At 35.1% G+C, this 17,632-nt stretch overlaps 2 long non-coding RNA genes across 4 annotated transcripts in view; one reads left to right on the top strand and one right to left on the bottom strand.

The window, feature by feature from the left end:
* Positions 1-17,632, top strand: part of LOC118350176 (uncharacterized) — a 323,534-nt gene that overhangs the window by 206,439 nt on the left and 99,463 nt on the right. For both annotated transcript variants that reach the window (XR_007413936.1, XR_007413938.1), the window contains exon 6: positions 15,579-15,654. This is a non-coding gene — a long non-coding RNA (uncharacterized LOC118350176). The remainder of the gene's footprint in view (positions 1-15,578; positions 15,655-17,632) is intronic.
* The window catches only part of LOC112650102 (uncharacterized), a 38,417-nt gene that overhangs the window by 20,419 nt on the left and 366 nt on the right, over positions 1-17,632 (bottom strand). Inside the window, exons 2-3 of one of the 2 annotated variants that reach the window (XR_003129955.3) lie at positions 14,828-15,068; positions 5,421-5,583 (exon numbers count right to left, since the gene is read on the bottom strand). This is a non-coding gene — a long non-coding RNA (uncharacterized LOC112650102). The remainder of the gene's footprint in view (positions 1-5,420; positions 5,584-14,827; positions 15,069-17,632) is intronic. The other variant, XR_003129956.3, reaches the window with a different exon arrangement.

Here is a 17,632-nt window from a genome sequence, read left to right as displayed (position 1 = left end):
TACTATAACTTCTTAAAGACAAAAAAATAAAATTTCAGACAAATATCTGTTATGAAAGCAGGCACGAAATTCTCTTAAAAATTAGCAAATCAAATCTAGTAACACATAAAAAGGATAATACAACATGATGAATGAATTCATTCCAAGAATCAGTGAGGTTGATTTGCCATTTTAATATTATACATTATAATTCATCTCATTAACAGAATACAATAAAAAAAATCCATGTAATCTTCCATTATATGCAAAAAAGAATATAACAAAATTTGATATTGTTTAAAAACATCACCTCTCATCAAATAGAAGGGAAGTGACTTAATATGATAAAAGTCATCTATGAGAAATCTATGGCTAGTATCATACTTAATGTTAAAACATTAATCCTTTTCCCTTAAATTTTGGAAAAAAGCAAAAATATCTATTCTCACTATTTCTATTCAACTTTTGCTAGAAGTCCACACAAATTCAGTAGGGCAGTAAAACAAGATAAACAAAATACAGATTGAAAAACAAGTAAAACTGTCATTATTTGAGGATAACATGATTGTGGTTCCAGAAAACTCTGTGGTATTCATAAGAAAAATAATTACACTAAAAAGTGTATTTTGAAAGATCAATAATATAATATTAATATATAAATCAATTATATTTCTATACAGTTTCAAAACCCATTTGAAAATTAAGTTAAAAGATCAATACCATAATAATAGTATTTAAAAAAAATAATAGTGTTTAAAAACATAAAATTCTAAGGAGTAGATCTAATGAAAGGTTTGTAAGACCCCTACATGGAAAACTATGATACACAGCTGAAAGAAATAAAGTCCCCCCCCCACTCAAATAAAGTCCTAAATAAATATATGATATCTTGTTCATGAATTGGAGAGGTCATATTGTTAAGTTCTCTGTTGTACCTAAATTGATCTATAGGTCTAATTTCTATCAAAATCCCTGCAGGCTATTTTGGAGAAATAATAAGGTGATTCCAAAATCACCTTAATTGCACTTGGGCTCAAGATTTATTATAAGTCTATGGGAGATAAGACAATGCATCATTAGTATGTGTTCAGATGGTAGATTAATGGAAGAGAATAGAGAGTCCAGAAGACATATGTATGTGATATATACACACAATTCCATATATATGTATGATAAATATATACAAATATACATTTCTATATAAATGAATATAGAATATATTAAGGCAATGAAACAGAAAAGTAAATCTAGAAATAGAACCATATGAGTGTGTGTGCAAATGCACACATAGCCTATTGATATGTGATCAAAGTTTTTAGTTAAATTAATGAAAAAACAAAGTATTTGTCAAAAACATAGCTGTAATACCTGGATATCAATGAGAAAAAGAAACCTTGACCTCTATCTCAAATTTTTATGCAAAAATAATTTATGTGAGATAGCTACATGCAAAAGAATAAAACTGGACCACTTTCTGACACCATACATAAAAATAAACTCAAAATAGATCAAAAACCTAAATGTGAGACCTGAAACCATAAAGCTCCTAGAAGAAAACACAGGCAGTAACATCTTTGACACCAGCTTTAGCAACATTTTTTTAGATATGTCTCCGCAGGCAAGGGAAATAAATGCAAAAGTAAACTATTAGGACTATGCAAAAAGAAGAAGGTTTTGCATAACAAGGGACACATCAACAGAATGACAAGACAACCTACTGAATTGGAGAAGATATTTGCGAATGATTTATCTGATAAGGGGTTAATGAAAAATATATAAAGAACTTAAACAACTTGGGCTCCTGGGTGGTTTAGTTGTTTGGGTAATAACTTATGGTTTTGGCTCAGGTAATGATCTCATGGGTTGTGAGATCAAGACCTACATTGGGCTCCTTGCTCAGTGGGGAGTCTGCTTGAGATTCTCTCTCTTCCTCTCCTGACCCTCTGTGAACCATGCATGTGTGCTCTCTCTCTCAAATAAATAAATAAATCTTAAAAAAAAATAATTTCTACAACTGAATACCAAAAAATGAAACAGTCTGTTTAAAAAATGGGCAGGGGGACCTGGGTGGTTCAGTCTTTGGCACAGGTCATGATCTTGGGGTCCTGGGATCAAGCCCTGTGTGTCAGGCTCCCTGCTCAGTGGGAAGTCTGCCTTTTCCTCTCCCTCTGCCCCTCCCCCAGACTTGTGCTCTCTCTCTCAAATAAATAAGTAACATTTAAAAAAATGTTTAAAAAATGGGCAGAGGATATGAATAGATGTTTTTTACAAAAAGACATACAGATGGCCAACACACACATGAAAATATACTCAACATTACTAATAGAGAAATGCAAATCAAAACCGTAATGAGATATCACTTTATCAGAATGGTGTGAATCAAAAGGACAAGAAATAACAAGTGTTGGCAAGGATGCAGAAAAAAAGAAACCCGTGTGTACTGTTGGGAATGTAAACTGGTGCAGCTAATGTGGAAAACAGTATGGAGGTTCCTCAAAAAATTAAAAGTAAAATTGCTACAGGATCCAGTAATTCCACTACTGGGTATTTACCCGAAGACAATGAAAACACCAATTCAAAAAAATATAAGCACCCCTATATTTATTGTTGCATATTTATAATAGCCAAGCTGTGGAAACATTCCAAGTGTCCATTCATAGGTGAATGGATAAAGAAGTTGTGGTATATATACACACACAGTGGAATATTACTGAACCATAGAGAAGAATGAAATCTTGCTGTTTGCAACAACATGAATGGAGCTAGAGAGTATAAGGCCAAATGAAATAAATCAGTCAGAGAAAGACAAATGCCATATGATTTCACTCATGTGAAATTTAAGAAACTTTCAAATGAAGAAAGAAAAAAAAGAGACAAGGAAACATTCTTTTTTTTTTTTTTTTGGAAACATTCTTAAATAAAGAGAACAAACTGGTGGTTGTCAGAATGGAGGTAGGTGAGAGAAGTGTGAAATAGATAAAGGAGATTAAGAGTATGCTTATCTCGATAACACTGGGCAATGTATAGAATTGTTGAATCATCATATTGTATACCCGAAATGAACATAATATGTTCATTATATTTCAATAAAAACATAAAATAATAAAATAATTTGTGATGACTAATTTCCTGAAAATTTAAAATATAAGCATAAAGCTTTTGCTAGAAAAAGAAAAAAAGAGAGAATATCTTTGTGACTTTAGTGGAGTCAAAGATTTCTTGGTTGATGCATAAAAAGCATAAAGTTTCAATGAAATTATTGATAAAGTAGGTTTCACTGAAAAATATCATGAAATAAATATAAAACTAATATTAAAAAACCTAATTTAAAAGCCAAAAACTGGGAAAAATAGTCATAACACATATGTTTGACTTGCATAAAAAAATACAAGAACACTTGAAATTTAATAATAGGAATATGAATGTCCCAGATTTTAAAAATGAGCAAATTGCTTGAATACACACTTCACAAAGGATGATACATGAACATTCATTAAACACATAATAAGATGTTTATCATCATTTCTCACCAAGGAAATAAAAAATTCAAACCATAGTTTCACATTTATTAGAATAGCGAAGAAGAGATATCTATATATCTAATAACATATCTATATATCTTTATCTATGGCTGTAACTATGTCTTTATCTAAAAATGCCTAATATTGGTGAACATGCAGAGCTCCTGAAATTTTCCCACATTTTTTTTATGGGAATTTAAAGCAATACAACAACTTTGGAACAATATTTGTCAGTTTCTTATAAAGTTAAATATAAATCTCCTATGACCCAGCAATTTCATTCCTAGGTATATTTCAAGAGAAATAAAAACATGTTCACAGAAAGACTTGTAAGAGAATGTTATAGTGGCCTTGTACATAATGGTCAAAAGCTGGATACAACCCAGATGTCCTTCAAAAAGAATATGGATAAACTGTGATATGTTCACCCATGGAAAAGCATATACGTCAATAAAGCTATAGATATATGCAACAAGGTGTTTGAATTTTTATTTTTTTATTTTTTTATTTTTATTTTATGATAGTCACAGAGAGAGAGAAAGAGGCAGAGACACAGGCAGAGGGAGAAGCAGGCTCCATGCACCGAGAGCCCGATGTGGGATTCAATTCCGGGTCTCCAGGATCGCGCCCTGGGCCAAAGGCAGGCGCCAAACAGCTGTGCCACCCAGGGATCCCAAGGTGTTTGAATTTAATGTTTAATTGTTACATTATGCAAACAGAACTGAACATGGAAAGAGTACATGCTACATGATTATATTTACAAGAATTCCAGAGACAAACCTATCTATGGTGACAACATCAGAGTGGTTGTTTGGGATCGAGGTAGCTATTTGACTGGAAAAGGGTATTAGGACATTTTGGGGGTAATGAACATGTGCTACACCCTGTTTTTTGTGTGTACCTGTGTGGCAGTAATGGGGGTAGGTATACATAATTATCAAAATTCAAATGAACACTTAAACTCTGTATTTCATAATACATTAATTAGTTAAAGCATGTCCACCAATGTTTTGGATTTGATTCCATTTTTTCTTTTTGAGTTTTTGAACTTTGTTGGTATGTTTATACACATTTAGAATTCCTTACTCCTCTGGCCACTGGATTATGTTGTGTTCCTTTGAATGTTGGTGTTTTTCTTTTGCTTTTTCTTCTTTCAGCAGGCAGTTATTAGTGAATCCTCTTATACTTTTGGGCTTGGTTTTAGGCTTATTTCTGTTTTGTCCTTAGTCCTTGGTCATGGCCTTCAATCTAGGGCCTGGTCCTGAGTTGTAAGGTGGGATCTTTTGGGATCTCCATAGAATGGCAAATGTGCATGGTGACATTCCTGCCTGTGGCTTGGCTGGCACTCCAGTCTCTCTATGCATCGCTCTATCTGGGCAATCTCACTGCTTACACACATGGCCTTGCTCTCAGCTGAGGACCTCAGGCAACCTGTCACATTGATATCTGGGCCCTTGGATTTGTACTTCCTTCTCTTTTTTTTGCTCTTCTATCTTAGAAAGTCTGCCATTTCTGCAGACCCAAACCTCACCTCTTCTCCTCAACTCAGATTGTCTAGCTCATCACTCTGTGCTTGGGGCTGCTTTTCTGTGCACTGTCCAGAAAGTACCTGGAGGCAATTTCATGTGTCTTCCTTTTCTTAGCTGCCTGTGTGTTGTCCACTTCCCCAAAATACTTGCCATATGTTGTCCAGTTTTAGAGTTGTTTTTGCAGGAGGGTTCATGGATACCAGTTCCTTCATCATGGTGAGAAGCCAAAGTCTCACTGTTATTGATACTTAATTTTTGAAGTTCATTTACTGTATACAAATGTTGGGAATCAGGAATGCCAAAAACAAAAGCAAAATCAAAACACAGCAGTATAATTCTGTGTGTGAGAAACAAGTTAATTTTTTTTAAAAATTAAAGGTGGGGAAATTACCTTTCAAAATTCCAAGGTGTCATTTTAATCAATTTCTTCAATTAGAAAAATCATTTGGAATTGTGATCCTCAGATGTTAGATAAAAGTGGTAGAAGATATATCACCCGAAGAAACAACACTCATGACTCTTATTTCAGGGTAAACCCCACTTCAAAAAAATCACTGGAAAATAAACCATGAATCAAATTCTGTTTCTTATTCTTAACTCGTAGATTTAATTCTAGTAAACTCTGTGAATTCCTTAAAGAGAGGCAACGTGCAAATGAAAATGTCACTATACTCTGGTTTTTGTCCATTTTTTTCCCTTTGCTTTTCCAATATTTAAGCACTACCAAACAATGCCTGAGAAATTTAGTTTCACAGTAACTTAGTACCTTCCCTTGTGAAGTTTGGTTTATCTGGGATATCTCGTTAAGGTAGAAGTTTGCTTGGTTAAATTGACATATGAATGTATAACCAATTTTTACAATTTTAGTAAATACTAAAAAAAAGGGAGTAAATACTAAATTTAGTAAATACTAAAAATAGGTAAAATTTGAATGCTGGACTCTTAGGCTTCTTCCTTCATGGAGGAAGGAATAATGGTAAAGAAACTGGACATTGTGTTCCAGTGGTTCTTTATGGGAATGGGGATGATGGGTTGAGATAGGTGTGGCATTGAAAGGCAGGGAGTGGGAGAGATTTTACCCCTGCCCTCCTTCCCCCCACCATGGGGTATTTGACAGTATCTGGAGTCATTTTTGGTTGTCACAACCGGGAGGGGTTTCTCTGGCACTCACTGAGTAGGAGCACTTGACAGCCCACTCAACACCAAAGAATTATTTGGCCTAAAATGTCAATAGTGTCAAAGTTGAGAATCTCTGTTGTATTCTTATGGACTTGGGTTCAAATACCAGCTGTGCCCCCTTGGTACCTATGTGATTTTGAGAAAAATATTAAAATAAGACTGATGTTTACTTTGAATATCATTTACTCTTAGTGCTTAGCTAGGGACATAATAGACCCTTAATAATTGGGGTTAATAATAATAATAATAATAATAATAATAATAGATCCTACTATTATTGCTACTGTTGCTTTGTATTGTATTAATTTTTGTTTTTATAAGAGATTGAATGTTCAGATTGAAATCACATTCAGGTTGAAATCATCTTGTCTTTGAGAAGACAGAGGGAAAAATGTGAAATGCCTATTAGTTCATGTATGGGGAGTTCTCCATAGCATTTTTCCTTGAAGCATAAAAAGAGACCCAAAGGTTACATTGACAATATGTAGAGCTATATACTGAATATATTTTAGCTTAATATGGACCACAAATCACAGACAACTTTGTGGGGCTCATAGAGACCTGACCATATACACATTTTGTTTTATAATATTCTTAGTCCCACCTTCAAAATTAAGATAAAACAGTTGGACAAATAACTGGAACTCATTTGGCTGGAGAGAAATAAAGCATTTAAAATATAATTTAAAATATGTTGTATATTTTGGAAAATATGTTATGTATTTTAAAAGTGCTTGTGGATGCAAATTCTGGTCTGCACATCATGGTTATTTGGAGAAAGTGAGATGAAATTCCATCTCTAAAGATTTCACATGTATAAGGCCAACTGAAAATCTTGGGGAATATGCCATCATATAATAAATATTATCAAATAGACTTGCTTTTTAATTGCAGAGTTTTTTCATGGAATGAAGTGAGGCATAGAATCTTAAAATAGAGCTTTGGTGCCTACTAATTAGCAGAGCTACCCAAACAGGAAGCATTTATTCCTTGATTAGAGTTTACCCAGGGTTTACTGAGTGCCTACTATGTACTTGGTCCTGTCCTAGAAGTTAGGAGTATTAGTGTAAGTACAATAATCTGGTGGGGGAGGCAGTCATTAATTACTTGAATAAATTAATTAAATACATATATACATGTATTTTCAAACTGTAAGAAGTACTGTAAAAAAACTAAAGGAGATCACATCTGAGGTCATAAAGCACTGTTCTGAACAATTCTAGTAATTTCTAAAGACATTTTGCACTCTTTCCTGTATTTGTTCATTCATTTTTTTTTCATTCATTTATTTGAGAAAACTTTATGAAATTTACCCTGGTTAATTCCAGGCACTGTGCAAGCAGCTGGGGAAAAAATTCTAGATAAAATACTCATGGTGACTTCTTGAAATTTGTGATTTAGCTATTCAGGTGACCAAATATTTTAAGGAAGTGGAATTAAATATTGCCATTTCCCTTGCAAAATCACAAGGGAAAAAGAGAAAACCAGAGAAATTATCTGCAGATCAAATTAAATCACACAGGTATTATTAGTGATGCCAATTACACACTGACCTTTGTGACAACACATGAACAAGCCTGCCATTTATTGTCAGTGTTTGCAGGAAGAAAGGAGAGTCTCTGTTGACATCATTAAGTAATAACCTTGATTATTGAAAAAGGAGAAGATGCAGAGAAGAAAGTCATAAGAATCTCCTGATTGTATTATGGTTTTCTAACAGGCAACAGATTGTCTCTGACTGGAAGACTTACCCTTTGTCATCCATTCCTAAAATTAATTCTATTTGTTTAAATATTCACAAAACATATAATTTCCTACTTTGCCTCTAGTAAATAGATATTATAGATAGATTTTTAAAATAAGGGGTCTCAAATTCAATAATATCTTTTTATAAATGATTATTTCAAATTCCATTTATTAAGGCTTAATTACTGTCTCTCTATATAATGAGTCCACTGCATACCTTATAAATGCTTCCAATAATCACATGAATTTTAATGAATACACAATAATGGTCTTATTAATTTTAAATTAAATGTACTTGTTCATTTTTGAAAATAAATTTAAAATGCCACTATAAATAACTCAGGAAAGTGAATTCATTTTTACACAAGAGTCTATTAGTTTGGAAGTTTATAACTGTAAATAACCTTGTTCTTCTCAAAGAATAAGAGTAGCTGATGCAATTTGAGTGATTTTTTTTTGGTCTGTGTGCTGTGCACATATAGTCATTACTGGATATTTGTTACATGGATTATTTAGTTTAATTTTTATGCAATAGCAAGGCAGGCTTGGTATTATATTCAATTTAGAGATGTGGAGAAAAAAGGTTTACAGAGGTTACTTGGCAAGCTCAAAATGATGTCTTCTAAGAGTTGACCAGATTTCAGTCTGTTTAAAATCTCAGGTTTTTACTAGGATTTAACCACTGTTTTAGTAGAGTAGCATCATTGACTTAGTTTCTAATTTGTAATTAAATTACACTATAACTGTAATCAACAAAATAGGGCTCTCTGCTTCTCCCCATTCAACAGAATGGTCACCAGGGCTGCTTTTAACTCTGGCAAGGTGGATATTGTTACCACTGGTGACCCCCTCATTTACCTCAGCTACATGGTCTACATGTCCCAGTATAATGCTACCCACATCAGATTCAACAACATAGTCAAAGCTGAGAATGAGAAACTTGTTATTAATTGGTAGCCATCTCTGTCTTGTAGAAGCAAGATCCCACCAACATCAAATGGAGTGATGCTGGTGTTAAGTATGTTGTAGTCATAGTCTAGTACTCTAGTAGTCTACTAGAGTCTTCACCACCATGGAGAAGGCTGGAGCTCACCTAAGGGTGAAGCCAAGAGGGTCACCTTTTCTGGACCCTCTGCTAATGCCCCTATGTTTGTGATGTGTGTGAATCCTGAGAAGTATGACAACTCCCTCAAGATTGCCAACAATGACTCCTGCATCACTAATTGCTTGGCCTCTCTGGCCAAGGTCATCCATGACAACTTTGGCATCATGGAAGGACTCATTACAACACTCATCATCATCATTGCCACCTCTAGGTGACCATGGACAGCCCCTCTGGGAAGCTTTAGCATTATGGCCAAGAGGCTGCCCAGAACATCATTCATGCTTTTTCTGGTGACATCAAGGCTGTAGGCAAGGTCATCCCTGAGCTGAATGGGAAACTCATTGGCTTGGCCCTCTGTGTCCCTACCCTCAATGTGTCAGTCATGGACCTGACCTGCTCCCTAGAGAAAGCTGCCAAATACAATGACATCAAGAAGGTAGTGAAATAGGCATCAGAAGCCCTCCTCAACTGCATCCTGGGATACACTGAGGACTAGGTTGTCACTTGCGACTTTAGCAGTGACACTCACTCTTCCACTTTCAATGCTGGGACTGGCTATCTCTCAACGACCACTTTGTCAAGCTCATTTCTTGGTATGAGAATGAATTTGGCCTTATGGTCCACATGGCCTGCAAGGAATAAAAGCTCCCTTGACCACCAGCCCCAGTGAGATCAAGAGGAAGAGAGAGGCCCTCAGCTGCTGGGGAGACGTTGCCCCAATTCATCCCCCAACACATTGAGAATCTCCCAACCTCTACAGTTTTCATTCCAGACTCTCTGAAGAAGGGGAAGGATTTGGGGACCCCTAGCTTGTCATGTACCATCAATAAAGTATACTGTACCCAGCCAAACAACAACAACAACAACAACAAGAACAACAACAACAAAATAAGATAAAAAATCCAAGATGAGTATTAGGGTAGCAGGTCCCTAATGTGTTTTTCTATTTCCAGTAATCATAATGCTTTCTGATTATTCACATATTATTGGAAATTTAACTCTTGAGAGACATTTAAAACTTCTTTCCACTTTTATATTCAGTCTAATGGAAAGCCATTCCTTCAGTTTTTGTTTGTCTAAGAAATTCTTTTTTTACTTTTGAAGGATTTTTTTCAGGGTATAGAATTCTAGGTTGGTGTTTTTTTTTTCTCAACACTTTAAATATTTCACTCTACTCTCCTTGCTTGCAAGGTTTCTGAGGACAAATCAGATGTAATCTTATCTTTGTTCTTCTGTAAGAATGGTAATATTTTCCCTTTGACTTCTTTTTGATTTTCTGTAGTTTTACATAAGTTTTAACAAAGCTATGGGAAAAGGTGTATTTTGTGTTGCTTTAATCAATTCTAAAACAAATGATCAGTGATGCTCAGCAGGAAGACAGATAACTTCTTTTTTTATGGATAATTTCTTTGGAATATTATACTTTCTTCTCCTCTTTCTTTTTTTATATCTTTTTTTTTTTTTTACTTTTTATTTTGTTGTTTTTAAACTTTTTTAAAGCAAACTCTTCCTCCTATGTAAGGCTTGAACTCATGACCTTGAGATCAAGAGTCTCCTTCTCCCCAGATGTCCTCTTCTTTCTCCTCTTTACTTTTTCTCCTCTTCATAATTTTTCCTCTTCCTCTTCTTCCTTTCATATTCCTCATCTCTCTCTTTTTTTTATTCATACAGCAATATAACTTTTTAAGTGAGGCCAGAACAAAACTTGGCTATTTTGTATGGTTGACTATCTTGATTATCATACACTGTGAGTTGTATGTACTCACAGTGCCCGTAAGGGCAATAGCTAATTTTCAAATGAATGAATGTCACTGTTTATGCAAAAGTGCTTAGAAAGAGGGGTAATTGAATAGGAAAATCACATGCATAATTTCTATAGACAAATTATTCTTTTTTTTTCCTCATGTGCTCAAGTTGCTTTGATTCAAAAATGTAACTCTGAAGGGCAGGCTTTATTTTACAAAACTACATTTTCTTGGGTGGTCTGTTTGATTGCTTGACTAAAGACATATCAAGAAGCTGTCATTTGAAAAGATTCTTTTCTCAGATTTGCAGGTTAAAAAACTCAGAAATATTGGTTGTGTGAATGTTGCTACTGTGTGAAACATGAGCTCACACTGACTATTCAAAGAGCAACATCAGAATGAGGACCATTTCCTAAACAGGCTGCTTTTCAGTTAATAAGCACAACTCTGAACCTCAGTCTAGAAAAACTGATTGTCGTGACACTTATCTCTTAAATGAAATGTAAAGTCTTGGCGTGGAGAGATGTTTACAATCACAGTCTGTGAGAGCTTGGTGTTTAATTTTTATATCAAATTGCTTTTACTTTTGTAAACTTATAATTTTTATCTGTAGAGTATCTTAAACTTCATTCTTATTCTTCTCTTGCTATGCAAGTCAAAAAAGAATCTTTCATAATTAAATTCCTTTATTAGCAGTGTTGTTACTTAAATTTTGTAGTAATGATTGGTGGTCAATGCCATTGAAAATAATTTCCATTGAGGAGGTTCATCTACCCTCTTGAAAGGCTGTTTTACTGTTTGGATTCATTCTTGCAGTGAAATGTTCCTAAGTGCACCAAATAGCCCAAACACAAAACCAAAATGAAACCACCAAAAAAATCCCAAAAGAAACAAACGAGAAAAACTAGAGTTGAAAAATTCAGCCAGTGCAGTGTACATTTGTCAAGCCCTGAGTAAGCAGTAGATATTGACCAGATGCTGAGTTACAAATATAAATAAGCCTTCAAGATGCTTATGGTGGTAACGGAGCAGCCCCAGAACTACAGAGTATAATGCTGACTAATGGGTGCCTGGGGAAAGGTATTGATTGTGAGGGTGCTTTAGCTCTGACATTGACCATCTTATTGATTAGTAAGGTTGGCTTAGTTGACTTGGCTAGCTAGGTGCATATCTCTATTCTTCTTTACATCTCTATCCATGTGTCTTTAGAATCTTGTCAAAGAGGAAAACTTTCTAGGTGAGAAAGGGCTATTTATTAGCAAAAGCATAGTGTAATTATAAATAAAATATTCAGGGGAAAGCCACAAGGGAAAGGTGTTATTTGAACAAGCCCTTGAAGGATTAATGCTATTCTTACTGTGAGGGCTGAAGACAGGTGTGTGAAAGACATTTCATAGATGAGGAACAGCATGGGCTTGATGGGAAGATACAAAGCGTGTTGAAGAAGGCAAAATTATTAGGAATGACAGGGAGTGACTATGGCAGTTGATTCAAAAGAGTGGGGTCATCCATCTCTTAAAAAGTGAACTCCGAGTGTATCAATTTTGAGTGGATTTCAGAATAATGTGTTGCCAAGTATTCAACCTGAGGAATTATTTAATCACGGAAAGCTTATGGGGAGCATGAGAAGGTGTAGAAACTTCAAGAAAAAAAAACAGAAAAGAAAACTTGAAAGAATGAGAGAAAGATGCTGAAGACAAGAATGTGCTCAGAAAAATAAGTTGGAAACATCTTCTATATAATTGACCTTTATATAGTTGCCTGTGAGTCTACCACTTGGGCAATTGGGTAAACCCTATGACAAAGCATTATTTTATTCACTCCTTTAAGACCTGAGATTATGGGGATCCCTGGGTGGCGCAGCAGTTTAGCGCCTGCCTTTGGCCTAGGGCGCGATCCTGGAGACCCGGGATCGAGTCCCACGTCGGGCTCCCGGTGCATGGAACCTGCTTCTCCCTCTGCCTGTGTCTCTGCCTCTCTCTCTCTCTCTGTGACTATCATAAATAAATAAATTAATTAAAAAAAAAGACCTGAGATTATGCTACAGATCTTTAGATGTTCCCTAATATGCAGTGAATTTCAGGGCCTGAACAGCACTTATATTTTTCAGAGAGTAGAGAGCATCAAGTCCACAATAGAATGAGACTCTATTTAGCACTTTCAGCTGACAGTCCTGGAGAAAAAACACTGCTTCATTCCTGATGGCAGTGTCTCACAGTACGGCTAATATTGATTAGGGGATGCCACATTAAAATTACCCAGAAAACTTTCCCCCTTTGAGATGAATACTTGTGGAAATGAGTGGGCATTAGGCTGTATTTGGTATCTGAGGAGCACATGTTCTTAAAATGATGTTATTTGAGAAACTATTTCAATTAGGAGGAAAAAAAACCTGCTTAAATCTGGATATACTACTAATCACAGTATTAAAAACAGAGCTACACAATCTTGTTTTTTTATTTCTCTGGGGTTCAGGCTTCACATGTGGTTAGTCATGTGCAAAACAAAATGAAAACTTCCACTGTCAATTTACGTTGATTCCCATCTGCCGTGAATGGTAACCCGTGATCTTTTCTAATCGGGTATTTTTGTTGTGTTCTTGTTGCTATTTTACAAAGAATCTGCAATCACTTATTCTGTGCATCTCACCCAGTTCTTGAAAAGAGACAACACTTGAAAACATAATGGCCAGATGATCTCAGGATGCAAGAATCCTTCAGATGTTTGCTGGGAACTATTGAAAGATGCTTCAGTGTGACAAAAGCAGGAAATGTTAATTTTCAGCTCTTTTATAAATAGAGGGATGATCTGTAAAGGGAAAACTGTTGTCACAGCAAATGTACACTTGAGTGATTCAAACCTAATTAGCGGTTATATGATTCACTTTGAATATATTTACTGTAACAACTGGTAAACTCCGTTTCAAATTCAGCTGTTGAATAGACTATTTTTTTAAACAAAACCTTCTGAAAATTTCTTTTTCTTGTTTTTCTTATCCAAACCAACGTTTTTTTCATCCCTTTGCCCTTGATATATGTGCTATCTATAACCAATGATTAGCTTCCTCTATCTTCTTTTGGTTCCCACCCTGCTCCTTCTTGCAAAACTCGCAATGTATTTACTTGAAGAAAGCATATTAGCATTACTCAGTTTTTCTCAGCGGCAGCAGAATGTCTTATCTGGTGCAAGTGTGTAGGAAGTATAGAGCTATTTAATTATGAAAAATAGTCATGATCCCCAGAGACTATTGAATAAGATGTCCAAAGCAATTGGTATATAGTAATCTTTGTTAAGCATAAGTTTTGTTAAACTTATTTATAAGTTTATACTTATACTTGATTAGGTATGACCAAGAAAAGAGGAATTCAAGTAGAGTGATGATTTAGTGACAGTAAATGCAAGCAATTTGCTATATGGTTAATTAAAAGAACTCTTTATATAAAGTATGTGTAATTGATCTCTTGGATCTACCACAGATTTATTTGGAGGGAATCATTCCCATAACAAAATATTCTAAAATTCAGATAATATGTGCTTCAGATCAGCAGTAATGGAAAGAAAAGACTTTTTTACTTATGCTTTAAAATAATGTGATTATAAAAATAGCAAGTTTGTGGCAGATATTTTGGAAAATATTGGAACATATAGAAAAAAAGTAAGAGAGTAATTTTACTAGTCATAACCCTTAGAAGTATTTTGTTTCCCATTTTCCAGTCTCAGCATGTGGAACTAAAAAAAAAAAACAATTATATTATATATATACTTCTGTAGCTTTTTGGAGCACAGTGCTTTTCTGAGTGCTTGCTTGGATTTCTTCATGCCTCACTGGGCTCTTTGAAAACCCTGATTCCTCACCCCAGAGATAGACATGATCCACAAAGAATGCTGCTGTTTCATAGCTATGCCAACATGCATTTTCCTAGACACGTGAGACGCTTGTTGAAAATAGTAACTTTTGCCTACTGGTTTGTGAAGGTGTAGGTATTAGACATGAACAAGTATTAAAAATAAACTTTAACGTACATTTTGGCAGGGAAAATTGAGAGAAGGAAAGTTTCTAGAAGGTTCCTTAGACAGTGAGGGCAGAATCCTTGAGAGATGTCTCAAATCCAGGGTCATCCAGCAGCTGGGTGGCTCAGTGGTTTAGCATCACCTTCAGCCCCAGCGTGATCCTGGAGACCTGGGATCGAGTCCCACGTCGGGGTCCCTGCACGGAGCCTGCTTCTCCCTCTGCCTGTGTCTCTGCCTCTCTCTCTCTGTATGTCTGTCATGAAAAAATAAATAAAATCTTAAAAAAAAACCCAAAATACCCATGGTCATCAAGGTGGTGAGGACAAAGTTACCTGAGTTGGAAGGATTTCACCTCTCTGTCAGGTGATCCCCTCAGTTGGGTTTAAGGAGATTGTGAATAAGCTCTTGATTTTGGCATCCATGTAGGCTAGTTAGCTTTATACAGAAAAACAAATGAAAGAAAAACCAAACAAAAACCCCCATTCCTTGGCTGCAGATATTTGTGCCCTGATGAGTTTAGTCATATCACTTTGTTTTCTTTTTAAATTGTAGCTAGAGAAATGAAAAAAGGATCACCCTGACAGCAAAGAGAAAATTACTTTACCATAGTGGGTGGATAATGTGCTGTGAGGTCAGATTCTTAAATATCTGTGGTTGGAATTTTTTTTTTAATTTTTATAAGGCTGAATGATTTTATTACCACTAATAACCTGTGTGACTCTGAAAGCTAAAATAATCTGGGTAATCAAAATTTATGCTTTAGGACAGAAGATGATTATCTGCAGATGAGAGGGAGGAAATTCTTCTTTCCCCAGTTTTCTCTGCTAACGACACTGTGGGTGAGTAATTCTGTGAAGCTTTGGCTAACGTTCTGTGGTGGATGGGTGGGCAGGACCTTCTTTGAAATATCACATGGTGGTGGCTGTAGGCAGTGAACTAGGCAAGTGATGGAGTAATCGGAAAGTTTATTTAGAGCAAAAGGACCACTTGGAGATACTGCAAAGGAGGCTGATCTTAAGATATTTGGCCTCTTGTGAAGAAGTCCATTCCTTAAACTGTTAAGCTTTAATTTCTTCATAAGTTTATTTTAAAATGAAAACAGCTCTTTATGATGGAGATTGTTCATTGTATGGGAGTTGCACCATTTTTGAGACACTTTCTTCCCCATGTTCTGCAAGATGGCAGATTCGGGTGTTTTAAACAAGGAGTTGGGGAGAATAGTATTAAAAGTATGCTGGGTTTAATCTGGGTTCATGGAAGACAGGACTTTCTGTTATTATTCAAGTATGAATGGATTTAATTTGTGGATTTCTGTTCCAATAGTTAAAGGAAAACTATTCAGAGTAGAGGTAACAGATTGAAGTATGTGAATTTCTTCCGTAACCCTCTAAATCCGATTATATCTGACCTAGAGCCCCCTCACACGAGGATGGCAAGAAATCTAAGCTCAGTCAATTACTACCCATTCTTCCAGAAATAGACTTCTATTCCAATGGTGCTAATAGTTTAGAAAAACAATCTCTAAAAAAATTCTGCATGTGGTGTTCTATTAATGTTTATTACAAAACATACAAAAATAGAATAGAGATTTCTGCAACTATTATTTTTTAAGTATTTAAATTATAATATTAATAGAATACATCTTTGTCATAGTGTTATTCATAATTATTAGCAAGCAAAACTTGATCGAGTGTGCTTTATAGTTTTGAAAATATTCATTTTATCGGTGATGCAAATGTTGGCTCATAAGTCCAGTTTAATTTCACACTTGGTTTTAATGAAAACAAAGCTGAAAAAGATACCTAATAAGAATAAGTAGATTCATATGGATGAAGTGAAAACTTGATTCTACTTGTGAAATTATAACTTTTTTTTATATCTAATAATAGAAAGGTTTCGTTGAAATTTATCTGGTACATTTTCATGTTCCATGATGTCACTGAGTTAATAGTTCTTATCCATTAACATGAAGGTATTTCTTTGTTACATTTTACTGAAAGGTTTAAATCCAGTGATACTCTTTGTGTAGATGATTATAAAACAGCCTAGAAAATTGTATATCTAAGTCTTTTAAAGTGTAAGAAATGAGGCTTTTTAAAATAAGAGATAACATGCTTATTTAATTTTGGCAGCTAAGTCACATGTTTCCATTTCCAAACATCTGTTTTCAAAATGCTCTATCTATACCTTAAAATTCTTTTAGGCTATAGTCATTGTAGGCTCACATTTAAATGTCACCTTTACCTTGAAGGAACATATAAGGGTGGTGTTTTTTGAAAGAGAGAGAGAGAGAGATGAGGGGCAGAGGAAGAGAGAATCTCAGGCTGATTGAGGTGCGGCTCCATCTCACAGCCCTGAGATCATGACCTGAGACAGAATCGGATGCTTAAGTAAACTATCCAGTAGCCCCGTTTTTTGTTTTGTTTTGTTTTGTTTTTTGTGGTGTGTGTGTGTGTGTGTGTGTGTGTGTGTATGTGTGTGTTTAATCTTCCAGGTGTCTTAGTATTGACATTCACTTATCACAGGAAGGTAAACAAATCTGAAATGCGTATCTTTTTGTAAAAATTATATATATGTAATTTATGTTTAAATTTGACAGTCCTTTTAAATACTTTGCCATTAGATAACATTAAATAAAGGATGGTCACACAACCATTTCATTCCACTACATGGAAAGATTCCCTATGTGAGATCCCATAAATCTATAAACTGCTGTACAGAAGCTGCAAAACATAGCAATGCATGGAAAGTCAGTGAGAGCCTAGGCAAGCCTTGCTATCCTCTGCTTTGTAGACCTACCACTTTCCCGTCAGGTTA

This window comes from Canis lupus, chromosome 11 (genome assembly GCF_003254725.2).
Source record: "Canis lupus dingo isolate Sandy chromosome 11, ASM325472v2, whole genome shotgun sequence".
Taxonomy (NCBI): Eukaryota; Metazoa; Chordata; class Mammalia; order Carnivora; family Canidae; genus Canis; species Canis lupus.
This window is presented reverse-complemented; position numbering and strand designations above follow the sequence as displayed.